This window comes from Camelus dromedarius, chromosome 22, assembly GCF_036321535.1.
Source record: "Camelus dromedarius isolate mCamDro1 chromosome 22, mCamDro1.pat, whole genome shotgun sequence".
NCBI lineage: Eukaryota > Metazoa > Chordata > Mammalia > Artiodactyla > Camelidae > Camelus > Camelus dromedarius.
In genome coordinates this window covers 28,751,711-28,765,141 of record NC_087457.1, presented here as the reverse complement: position 1 = coordinate 28,765,141, position 13,431 = coordinate 28,751,711, and the positions used below count along the sequence as shown (strand labels likewise).

At 37.8% G+C, this 13,431-nt stretch overlaps 1 protein-coding gene across 3 annotated transcripts in view; it reads left to right on the top strand.

Annotated features, from left to right (window-relative positions):
- TENM3 (teneurin transmembrane protein 3) overlaps positions 1-13,431 on the top strand; it is a 2,090,952-nt gene that overhangs the window by 559,970 nt on the left and 1,517,551 nt on the right. The window lies entirely within an intron of this gene.

Sequence of the window (13,431 nt, the reverse complement as noted above, 5' to 3'; positions counted from 1 at the left end):
GTTTTACAGGCTTTAGTATTTGTCTCTTCTGACATAAAATATGCATACTATAAAAGACTTTCAATTAAGTTCTAATCTCAATTAACCAGACTCCAGTAGATATTTAATAAAGGACAGTTGCATAAAAGTTTAATGTATTCATGTTTCCATTTGGATTTAGGTTGGATCCATATTTACAAATGGACTGGACACAAGCAATCAGTTTTGTGATTCCGTGAAAACACTCAAAGATTTGCTCTGGTCCCCTTTATATATGTGTGTGGATGTGCTATAGTTTAGTATAATAATTATAACTCCTTTACTTTGAGTTCATATAACTGCACATGTGTAAACACAGCCTGAGTGTTTTAAAAAGGTAAAAAAACAAAAAACAACTTTTATTTTACCCTTCACCTTATTTGACAGAAATGAGCTATAATCCCTTTGTTGCTGATTTGGTTTGTAAGCCCTAAGGAAACAAAACATGAATTTACTTTCCTATCTTTTTAATGTAGTGTCTCGATAACTATCATTTTGAAAATAAAGAGACAGTTAGCTATGATACAGTGTTAGTATAAACCAGATTGAGAAATAGAGACATAAAATTGATAGATGTAGGCAGAATATTTACTAAGGGGTATTTAATCTCCAGCTCACGAATCTGTAATTCATTATCTGATGGGAATACATCTAAGCTATTGATTTCCATAAGATGAAGACTTCTGGTTTCTCTAATCATGTCCATTAGTTTCCTCCAGACAGATTAATAATTTTTCACAATTGCTAATGGCAATTGTAGGCATTTAATTTTGCTTCTGCCCTTGTGTTTTTGCTACTTGGCAGCATATTTGTGTAGGAGTAGATAAAAAAATAATCCTAAGGCAATAAAGCAGTCTTCATTTGTTACAGCACTTTGTTTACAAAAGCATCATTATGAGCACTTCAAAGTACAGAACATCTCCACCTATTATTCTTTCAATTAGAAATTTATGTTGGACTTGAAGACAAGTTTGTTACCTAAAGGACTAAAAACTTATTTTAAAAATGAATCACACAGAGAAGATGAACTTCTTTATTTTCCTTTCACTGATAAATCTGAACACTGTAAATCTGAACAATACTTCTTTTGAAGAGAATTGCAGTTATTTTTAAATCCATATATAAATTTTTTATAGACTCTGCAGTAGATTTTTTTTTAATCTACAATCTGCAGTGGTTGTTGAATATGATATGTATGAATTCTTTGGGAACAGCTTAAAACTTTGTTGTATAATTATTTTAGATTAGTTAAATTTACCCTTAGGTCTTTCAATGGGATTTAGTTGCTGAAAGATTGATTAATTATTTTAGAGAAGTTTCTACGGTGGCTCGGGCCTCTGGATAGATTTGTGTACAGATAGAGGATCAATGCTCACAGTGAGAGTATTGATGGCAAAATGATTTTCAACTCCACACGTTAGCTCTGATTTAAATGATAATGTCATCCAAGCTAGACTCACCTTTTGGCTATGTAAGCATACATCATTTTTTTTTAACTGAGGTATAATAGGCATAATACTACTTTCAGGTGTACAATATGATTCAGTATATTTGTATATATTGTGAAGTGATGACTTCAACATGTCTCGTTAACATCCTCGCCATACAGAGTTACAGATATTTGTTTCTTATGATGCTAACTTTTAACATCAAACTTATGATGAGAAGTTAGCAACTTTCAAATAAGCTATACAGTGTTATTCAATAGTCACAATGATATGCTTTGCATCCCCGTGATGTATTTATTTTATAAATGGAAACGTGTAACTTTTGATACCCTTCACCTTTTCCTCTGGCTCCATTACACCCCTGCCTTGGGCAACCGCTAATGTGTTCCCTGCATTTATAAGCTCAGTTTTGTTTGTTTAGATTCCACATATAAGTGAGATACAATATTTGTCTTTCTCTACTTGATTTATTTCACTTAGCATAATGACCTCAGGGTCCTTCCATATTAACCCAAAGGGCAAGATTTTCTTCTTTTTATGGCTGAATAGTATTCCTCTGTGTGTGTGTGTGTGTGTGTGTGTGTGTGTGTGTGTGTATGCATATCTTATATTTTCTTTATCTGTTCATCCATCCATCTATGGACACTTAGATTGTTTCTATGTCTCGGCTGATGTAAATAATGCTGCAGTGACTATAAGGGTGCATGTATCTTTCTGTGGTAGTATTTTCATTTTCTTTGGATAAATACTCAGACATGGAATTGCTGGATTATATGGTAGTTCTATTTTTAATTTTTTGAGGAACCACCATACTGTTTCCTGTAGTGGCTGCTCCAATTACATTCCCACAAACAATGCACAGGGATTCCCTTTTCTTCACATCCTTGCCATCACTTGTTATTTCTTGTCTTTTTGGTAAGAGCCATCCTCACAGGTGTGAGGTGATATCTCACTGTGGTTTTTATTTGCATTTCCCTGATGAATAGTGATGCTGAACACCTTTTCATGTACCTGTTGCCCATCTTTGCAAAAAGTCTATTCGGAGCTTCTGCCCATTTTTTAATCAGATTTGTTTGGTGTTGGATTATGTGTGTTCTTTATATACTTTCAGTGTTAAACTTCTACCAGATATGTGATTTATAAATGTCTTTTCCCATTCGGTAGATTGCCTTTTTGTTTTGTAGTTGACTTCCATTGCTGTGCAGAAGCTTTTTTAGTTTCCTGTAGTCCCATATGTTTACTTTTGCTTTTGTTGCCTTTGCTTTTGGTGTCAAATTAAAAAAAAAAATCCCCAAGACCTACGTCAAGGAGCTTCCTGCCTATGTTTTCTTCTAGGAGTTTTGTGGTTTCAGGTCTTAGGTTCAAGTCTTTAATCCATTTTGAGTTAATTTGTGTGTATGGTTTAGGAAACAGGTCCAGTTTCCTTCTCTTGCCTGTGGCTTTCCACTTTTCCCAACACCATGTCCCTCTCATAATTATAATCAGAGAAACTTGTAAATGTACAAAGAAAGGAGATCCATCAGGGCAATGAGAAGGTGGGAAGAAAGTGCCCTGGGGTTAAATGATGGAGAGGTTGCAACTCTGTGGGTGGTGAGGGAAGTTTTGACTCTCGGGGAGGGTTGTGTTTAAGCTATGGCTTGATGGATGGTAGATACTTAAAAAATGAGAGTAGACATCAGAAGGGAAAAACATTTGTCGTAAAAAGAACATTGTAAACAAAGGTAAAAAAAAAGTGAGAATATACTTGGTGTGTTCAAAAGTAACACATCATTTGACTAACGTTTATATTAGATTTATTTCAGGGAGACTAATCTGATGCCAACACATATCCTGATCACACTGCTGTCAGTTAGGAGACTTCTAGAAAATACTGCTGAAGGTGTATCTTCAACTGACTGACATATACGTTACTCTTAGGGAGAGTTGTAAGGGATGTGTAGCCTTTCCTTAGATAACTGTCAACCCCTCTGCCAGCACAGTGTAACTTCCAGATGTGCACGGGTGAAGTGGCTTAGCTATGTTGTGGGACCTGAGTCATCTGTGGTGGGCAACAGCTAACGCAGTGAGAAGAAATGCATTTACCCAGAGAGACTGCAGAGGGAACACGGCCAAGAAGAAAAGACTCAAGGAACAGGAGACTTAGGTCAGAAAGAAATTCACAAAAGCCAATTAAAGTGAACAAATAGAAGCACTGGAAGAAAACTTCGCATGTCTCATAAATTTCCAAGGGGAGAGGCCAACGTCCTCCCTGTGTTTGGATTTTCCAACAGTTCATAGCAGTTGCCTCAGAAAATGATTAAACATGCAGGATGATTCTAGCCTAAAATACTGAAAATTTACTGAAATAGCTATTTTAAAAATAAAATGTTAAGTGATAAATATATGTATATTTTTGTAGCCAATGAACTTGGCCAAGAGGACTCCTTAAAGAAAGAGACGCATTGTGATGGAGTCGATGGACTGGGGTTTTGGAGCCAGACTTGCATTTGACAGCTGTTTAATATTGTATTTGCATTTTGAAATTAGAAAAATAAATCACCCTTCTCAATGACATGTGGAGAGCGCTCATTCAGCATAGATGAACAATTTTTAAGGAGAGTTGCAATAGCATTTCTGTAATGTGTCTTTTTTCCTCTGGGAAGGGTGCGCTTCGTAACAATCCACGATTACAGTTTTAATCATTATTTGATGAAGACAGAATGCACTTGTGAGGGTCCATTTCATTCTCTAAACATTACAACCACTTGATAACTCATTCAAGCCTCTTCATCTCCCTCTTCCTCCCGTCATGGGTTTTATTTGAACTTCTGTAGAAAATTAAAGCTTTCATAAGTTTCTCAGTTTTTCTCATGTGGTCTTATATGTATCACAGTATCCAGGAATAAATGTGGAGGCATTCATCGGGACTATTCTTTGTTCTATTTTATTTTGCTTTATTGTACATTGCTTTCTAAGTCTTTAATATAAAAATAACTAACAAATGGAATGTCTGTAAATATACAAATTGAAAAGGGCAAGGGAATGCATTTTTTGCAATACTGCTTTATTAAAAATATGTTTTTGTGTGAACAGCATAAAATGGAAGATTTACTGTAACATTTACCTTCTACTTATTTCCACTTTTCAGTGCTAATGGCTTTGCACTATGTGTTTTTTACATTCTTTAAAAGACAAACATTATTCGTATTCATATTCATATTATTTCTCTATTGAGAACTCTAAAGACAATATTTATATTAAAAAGGATTTATGTTTTCTCATTCCATAGAATTGATATTCAGCAGTTATTTTTTCTCCCTTGTATGTATTAATGATAAATAGTAAAGATCGAAGTGTTTAAGTGTTATATACATCTTCTTCCGAACTCTGAAGCACAGCTGAATGATACAGTTGATTTTTAAAGTTACACATCAGATACAATGTTGTAATATCATCCTTAAAAAGTGTTGCACAGGTTTCAACATCGGAGATCCTGATTATTACTCATCTGGGCTAAAGTTTGCTTTTAGGGCTTAGTGACTGTATTAGGCAGGGTTCTCCAGAGAAACAGGATGTGTGTGTGGCAGGGTGGGGTGTAGAGAGAGAAGGAGGGAGAGAGAGGCAGAGAGAAAAATATTTTAAGGAATTGGCCCCAGTGGTTGTTGTGGCTTAGAAAATCCAAAACCTGCAGGTTGGGCCATCAGGCTGGAGACCCAGGGAAGAGCTGCAGAGTGATTCCAGCAGCCGTCTGCTGGCAGAATTTCTCCTTGGTCAGAGAAGGTCAGTCTTTGTTTTGTCAAGGCCCTCTACTAACCAGAAGAGGCCCATTCACATCGTGAAGGGTAACCTGCTTTATCAAAGTCTACTGATGTCAATGTGAATCTCCTTCCAAAAACACAGAAACATCTAAGATAGTGTTTGACCAAATATCTGAGCACTGTGGCCCAACTACATAAATTTCGACATCACAGTGACCATCTCATGCATTTTGTCTCTTCATTAGCATGCTTACATTCTATTTCTATGACTTTTGCTTTTTTCTACTTTCCCAGATATCTGCAGGATTTTTTTTTTTTACTCCTTGCAGGATTATAAAAGTCATTGCTGCTAATAATCACTACCATTGGAAATTACTATCACAATGATTAATTACAATGGCCACTGCTACTATTGGGAACCAATTGCTAAACACCTTCTGTGTGGTTGGCAGTGAGACGTGAGTTTTATTGACTACTCTATGGCTAATGTTTACAACAAAAGAGAGATTGTTGTAAGTATTCATTTTGCAACTGAGGGACCTGATACTCAGTAGGCTTAGTGGACCTGTCCAAGGCCTTACAGTAGTGAAGTGGCCCAGCCTGGACTGGGTCTTGTGACTCTCTGCCTTCCCCTACGCTGCCCTGACCAACGTAATTTTTGTCTTACACAGTCTGCCATAGTCATTCAGCCACTAAGACTTCACAGTGACAAGAGGGATTTTAAATGAAAGGAAGGGCCATTCAATAGATATAAACAGATTTTATAACTACAGGCCCCTTTATCATAGATTACTGTGAGAGTTTATGTAATAATTTTAATAATTCTTTGAGTTTTTATAGCAGCCCTTTTCCTTGGATTATATTTTCAGTGTTACCCTACTAGAGAGAAGAAAACTGAATATATTCATAATTTTCTTTTCGTTCTGTCACCAATTTCTCACCTTCCGTGAACGGATTAGAGATGACGTTGGAGAGATTTAGATTTGAATTATTTGGTAGCCAGCATCAAGACCGAAGCTGAGGAATTTGGAGTTGGTTTTGTTAGAAACAGATAATTCTGTAGATTCAAAGGCAGGAGCCTGCCACAGCCAAACGAACCAGGAATCCTCTATTACTGCCTCATCTTCCCGAGACAGTCTCTTAAGACTTGTTACCTTATGATCCACCAAGAGGCCTCAGCAATGTTTTATGTCACGGTGTTTATATCCAAGCGTCGTTCCTCTATCGTGGTGCGTATTCCACTGGCTACGAGAGTGGTATCCTTCCCTAACAGCTGTACTGGTTTTGGAAAATGGTGTTACCTTTTGAGAACACAATTTAGTAAACCCTTAATAGCATGTCAGTCCTATTGGCAGTGCAGAGGAGGAGCAGCACGCAGAACTGTGTCTTGCCTGTGGTCAGAACAGTGTCCCTGGCTGACATAAAGCCGTCTTTGCATTCTGGGGTTCCACAACCTCAGACACTCTGAGCGTGGAGTGGAGTCATTGGATGCTGACATGACACTGTCTTTAATTCTGACACACTCTTGTTACTGTGTTTGTATTTAACTTTTGTTTACAATTCTACAGGATCTTAGAGGGTTCACAAATGGTCTTATGTCTTTCACAGGATAATTCACATTTTCCTGAATTTCATATAACATTGAGTTTTGGTTTTCTGTTTTGTTTTGTATAATCAAACCTGTTTGGGTTGGGAGAAGCATTCACTTGATTTTGGTAAGATCATCATAATCCATCAGGCTATATCCCAAATCAGAGTGAATGTAGTTTTCATTAGGAGCGTTCTTATTTTAAAATATAAATCCTTTATTTGATACATTTTTCAAAATTCAAAAGAAGATATGCCTCCAGGTAAAGCAATCTAAGGGTAGAAGTAGTCTTCATTTAAAATAAAAGAACCTCTATTTAAAATAAAAGAATTTCTTAGTGTCTTTGTTCTTCTTCTTGGCTGAACACTTGCCCGTGTGATTTTGCATGAAAGTCAGACAAGAGCTGGTCCTCTCAGATCTGAATCCAACTCCTCACGATCAAAAATAGTCACTTATCAGTTGTCCTCTCTTTTACTTAAATAGCAAGATGCTTGTTACAAATATTATTATGCTTTTTGATATCATTTGTAAATGGTGTATAATGGAAAACTCTGAATTTTCCTATATAAATACTAATTACCATTCCCCATTGTTCTTGTATAGTTGAAATACATCCACCTAAGAATTCATATGATACAAAACAAAATAATCCCAAAATGTAACAAGATAAAACACAAAACCATTTATCAGCCCTGAAAAAAAAAATTTTAAAGGGAGAAAAAAATCTGTTCAGTTGTTAAGTACACTTTACAGATTTGACAACTGCATTGTCATTTGATATATAGCATTTTTGTTCATGCATGCTTTCTGTCTGTTGGATAGGAATCACGCCCTGTTTATTTTTGTGTGTAAACGACTCAGCATAGGGCAGGCATTCGATACATGTGGTAGGGATTAGGAAAGAAGGTAAGAAAGAAAAAGATTGGAGGGGTGAAGGAAATGAGACAGTGACGCTAACTAAACACTACTTACACTTCGTGAAACACTTTTACTTTACCTGTGTCATTTTTATCAGGAGGAAGTCTGTTCTCTGAGGTTTCAACTCGTACCAATAATGATGCTAAGGCCCAAATTATGTCCTTTTAGATGAAGAAAAGGAACCAACTAAATTTTATATATACAAACACACACACACACTTATATACATACATATAATCTCTCAAAAAGTGCTGGAAGCTTTTTAAGTGTGAAAGTTTTGTAAGAATTTGTAGGGAAGTAAAACTTGACACCTCAAAATGTCTCTTTAGTGTGTGGATTATTATGAGCTGAGGACAATCAAGGCCCAAATGACTTAGGAATAATCTTTGACCCTCCCCCTAACTGCCTAAGCACCTGTTGCAGGGAGGGAGTCATCGCCATAGTTGACTACATTATGAACTAGGTGTGGAGACAGGAAGGAACTTAGCAAAGTCTGTTTGTTAAAATTCCTCTCTGTATCCCACCATCTCTGTGTGGCCCAGCAAACATGTGTTTACCAAACATACGCTTTTCTGTCTTGTCAGCTGCCTTCCTCCCCTCTGAGGTCCCAAACTGTCCCCCTCGACATCCTCCTTTGTCTTTAGCTGAAGATGGCTTTTAAGATGAGGTTTTCAGCCATTCTGACTAGTTTCTCAGTTTCCCTGGGTCTCGCCTCTGTATGCATGTTGTTAAGCTTTCGTGTGACTCTCCTGTTAATCAGCCTCATGTCAGTTTAATTCTTAGACCAGCCAGAAGAACCTGGCAGTGCAGTGGAAAATTTATTCCTCCCCAACAAGTTAAAACAAAGAAGCCCAGAAAGGGATGTTAAACCGACTTAATAGTGTATTAGAATATTAACAAAATTTATAAGTGACAGTGTAAGGTGGCAAAAGTAGTACATGAAAGGGGAAAAGATGTGAGAAGTGACTGCTGTTAGGAAACCAGATCCAGGTTGACTGACAGAAGCCCGGCACTTCAGTGCCCAGATTTAGCCCAAAAAGAGTTTATCCGCAAGGCAGCTAAGCCAGGAGTTAGAACAAGTCTTGGTTCCATCTCCGCGAAGGCAAGGAGTTTGGGACATTTATGGGATAAACAGGTGGTTGGAGGAGCGGGGAGGGAGACAGGAAGCGGGAAAAGACGGAGACTCGGCATTCTGCGCAGGCGCACCTGGGTCCTGGGTGTCTGTATATTCAACAGGAAGGCGCTCTGCTGGGATCTGTGGGTGGAGTCTGCAGTCTGACGTCATCAGGAGGTCAAAGGGAGTTTGCGCAGGCCCAGTTTTAGGGTCCTCCCTCCCATCTGGTTTCAGCTGGTTCGCGCTGGGCAGAAGCGGTCGCGAGTTCCTGGTAAAATAGCGAACGGGCGGCGTGAAGTTGGGAAGGTATGCAAATAAAGAGAGAAGGAAAACGCAAACCTAAAGCGAGCTTTGTCAGGGAAGGCAGCTACAAAAGAAGGGGTTTGAACAGGCTGCTCCCTTGCCTGTGGGGCTGCAGGACGAGCTCCAGTCTGTTAGCCGCTTCTCAGCTCTGTCCGGCGCCGTGTCGGAGCCACGCGTTCTCCGCAGCCTCAGCCGCCCGCCAGGCCTGCCGGCTCGGGGGCCTCTGTGTGCGCCCTGCGCCTTCCAGGTGCTGCTCAGACCCCCCTGTGCAAAGCACGCTGGTGGCACTGGGGCTTCGACGCTCCTGTCCCGCCTACTGGAGAGAGGGAAGCAGTGATTCACCTCTCCTGAGACCCTCAGACCACGCCCTCCTGGAAGCCGAAGGCCAACTCTCCTTGCAGGTGTTCTTCCCCCCTTCTGTCCTGTAAGCCAGTTTAATGGACCTGTAGACAAATCGCACTTGTCTTCTCCCTTTCTTTCCAAGTTTCCCCCAGAGCAGCACCTCTCAACGCGGTTGTCGTTTTGGACCAGATCATTCTCTGTGTGTATGTGGAGGGGAGTGGGGGGCTGTCCTGTGCAGTATGTTTGTCAGCATCTCTGATCTCTACCCACCTGCTCACAGTAGCAACACCCTTCTGCCCCCAAGTTGTGACAACTAACAATGTGACCAGACATTGCCTGGTGGCCCTGTGGAGTGCCCCTGATTGAGAACCGCTGCCCTAATTAAAGATGGTGCTTTTATTTCCTCACTTTATCCAATAATACACTTTTATTTTTCCTTGTACTCACTGGGCTCCCCCGATTCATTTTTAATCTCTCACTGGTACCACTTAAACACACAAAAGGAAAATGCAGGGGTAGTTTAATTTTTCATTCTGAAACCAACTGATCCCAGGGCGGTTGGCCCAATGACCTTGGCCTCATTAGCATAAAAAGATTTCACGGGACTTTTTAAGCTGTTACTATTACACACAACAAAAAAGATTAACAATCCATTAGTAAAAAAAAAAATAGAACAAGTGATCAAAATGTAATTATGTGGTATTAAAAATATAGTTGAAAATAATAGAAGGTATGTTAACTATTTTACTGAAATCATATGGGAAAATTTTGGTTAGAAACATTGACTTTTTTTTACCTTTATTGTATCAACCCCATGGTTATTTCCAGCAAACCTTACCTCTGAAAATTACTCTACAAAGAAAATGTGTCAGAATATGAATTTTGTTTCCATAATGGGATATTGTAAAGAATGAGCACAAATGATTAAGTTCCTAGTCCATTCTGCAGCCCCAGTGGTGCGAGGAGGGCCTGCATGGTGTATCCACGTGCCTGCCGTCAATTTTAAGCACCCAGGTTTGTTGATGAAGAAGTTAATGTGGTTTCCAGTAGTGCCTACCTTATCCTCAGGGAGTAGCTCATATTGGAGAACCTGGTCATTACAGATTATTTTGTAGCATCAGTCGTGCTATGAGATGGCAAGGGTTTATAAGACAAATACTACGGATCAATCTTCAGAGGCCAGCACCGCATGCAGGCGAAAATCCTCATTGGCAGAACAAAACTGAAAGCCCTTAATGAATTCTGTTACCGTGGCAGCATGTTGTCAAATCATGCACTAATAGCAGAAGTGCTAGAAAACCATACCAAGAAGCCAGCGTGTCTTTTGGCAAGCTGGAGACCAGGGTCTGGCGCTGTGCTTCCAAGCATTCTAAAGAGAATTAACATGAGAGTGAGCCAGAATCCTTGTGCGAACTCTCCCGGCCATCAGATGTGAATCTTAAGAGCAGAAACATGAACCTGAGGGTCATTTCCACTCCCCGCCCCACCCCCTGGGGGGGTGTAATTAGATATTGGTTTAAAAACAAAGAGCATCCCAAAATAGTATCTGGGACCATGGTCGCCTTTTAGGGAACAGAGCCCTACTTGGCCTCTGAGTCCATTCTTAGTGTTATCAGCCTCTGTAATTTAAGATTGAATCATGTGGGTCATGTGGTAAATCACCTGAAATGTCAGAGAATCAAATTTAAATGTATGTATGTGTGTGTATGTGTATGTGTGTATATATATATGACGTTTGAAAGCATGAAGATACACAGGTTGTCTGTAAGTTCCATTGATAATGTAGTATTTCTTTTCTTTTCAGTACCTTTGTTTTAAGGCTTTGTTTGCCATCCGGTTTCTTACAACTTTGGCAGGTGCATTGCAAACTTACCTGAAACATTGTCTTTTTCTCTATTTCCTTTATTCTTACCCAAATCCTGTGCTTTTTTTTTTTTTTTAATCTTGTATTTCCCTTTACTTTCCTTGAAAATTCAAAAGCTTCCCATGTCTCTTCATCCACTGTTTTTTGAAATAAAAGGAAGGAATACAGAAATGAAGAAGTGGACTTCAGACTTTGTTCCCTGAAAACCTAGAGGTTTCACAGAGGTGGCTTCTGAGCTGCAGGTGGGGCGGGAACTCTAGGGCTCCCATTCCTACTTGCAGGGCAGCAGTTTACAAAGGGTATTTCATTTAAAGAAAGCTTCCCACAACACAGATTTCTTAACAATTATAGCACTCCCAGTAGTGTCCGGGAGAGTAGATCCAGATAGGGCATTTCACAGGAGGAAAGTAATCATACTGAAAAACAGAGGTACAAGGATGCTGCAGAAATTCACTGTGGGTGGTCTATCTCATGATTACTCTTTCTTCAAGCATCTTAAGTGCAGTCTGTGTCTAACAATCATGAGCTATGCATTTCCTCCCACTTAATAGTAGCCTCTACTCTCCAAATACTTCTAGCAAGATTTAATATCTTCTTCCATCTCAACAGGAGCAAAGCATGTGTTGGTACTGGAGTATTTCTACTGAGTAGGATGTTTTAAAAAAAATTAGTATGAAAGGGGTAAGGGTGTATCTATGTAATAAAACAAGGGAACTAAGGTTTGTCTCAAATGATGTCTCTGTTGTTCCAAAGAAAGATTATGGAGCTCAATAATTTCTATAGCTAGAAAATTTTTATAGAAAGAAATGTTATTTTCAAACATAAAGGTATTTAGTTAGATTTAGCCTTATTATTATGCAAAATAAAAATTATGCTTTATTGTAATAAGATGTACAATTAATCTTGTACTAAAAAAATTTTGTCAATACATTTAAAATATGTTTTTCCTACAGTAATAAAAATAGGGTTTTGAATTTATAGGACATGGTATCAAAATACTAACCTTTCTTAGCAAAAACATTAAAGAGCAGGAGTTCGTAGATTATTAATTATTTGTATTGAAGTTCTCTAAGTTTAACCTCAAGTTAACTTCTGTTAACTGTTAGCTTTTTGAAGAAAAGGTTTGATAGAAAATAGTTTATTATTTATCTTGGTATCTTTCTTGAACAAATAACTCTTACTACCCTAAAATCTTGTTTTTTTTTTATTTTTGCCTTTGTAATGGGGGACTATTTTTTGCTTATTGTAGTAAATTTAATAGGTTTTTTATTTAGAAAAAACAGTTTTCTCCAAATCCAAGTTTTTTTTTTTATCTCAGCATAGTGGAGAAATATGTAACATTTTAGGTTACACTACGTCAGCAGATTTTGATTAACTAGAAAATAAGAAGCTTATTAAATAAAATAGCATTTCTAATTTTGTATTAAATATTACCTCTTCTACTGTATAAAGAAGGATATATTTTGGCAACATACAGCTTTTAAAACTAACATTGGGCATATTATGTGAAAGAGACTTTGAAAGCTGCCTTGTGTTACTAGCAATAGCTAGAAAAGAAAAATAAAATGGATAAACAGCTAAAATGGAAATGCGTAACTATAATGAAGTGATGCTTAAGTCCATTTAAGTTTCAATGTAGAGTATGTTTTTCAATATTTTCAGAGAAATAAAAATGTTATAAGATTAAAATTTGTTTCTTAAAAATGTATTTTTTTTTAAAAATGTATTTTCAGATGATTTTATTTGTGATTATGTATGTCTAATTCAAACCATGATATATTTCTTTCTATGTTTGGTAACATCTAACCGTAAAAAGTAAAATTAGCATTTAAGGAAGAAATCAAGACTTCTCCAATAATACTTGCCCCAGTGAGCTGAGTAATTTTTGTAAATTGGTCTTTTGGCCTGAGTGATTTAGATAATTACTTACTTTCTCTTTCAGGCTGCATATTCACATGCTGCTCAACATCAAGCATATGATAAATGATTTTTTTCAGTAAACTGATCAAATATTGAGTGAAATAGTATATTGCCTTTATGCAATCCCTAATTTTTCACAAATAGTGTCTTTCTAATTTGGTTAGATCTTTTCCTATTGT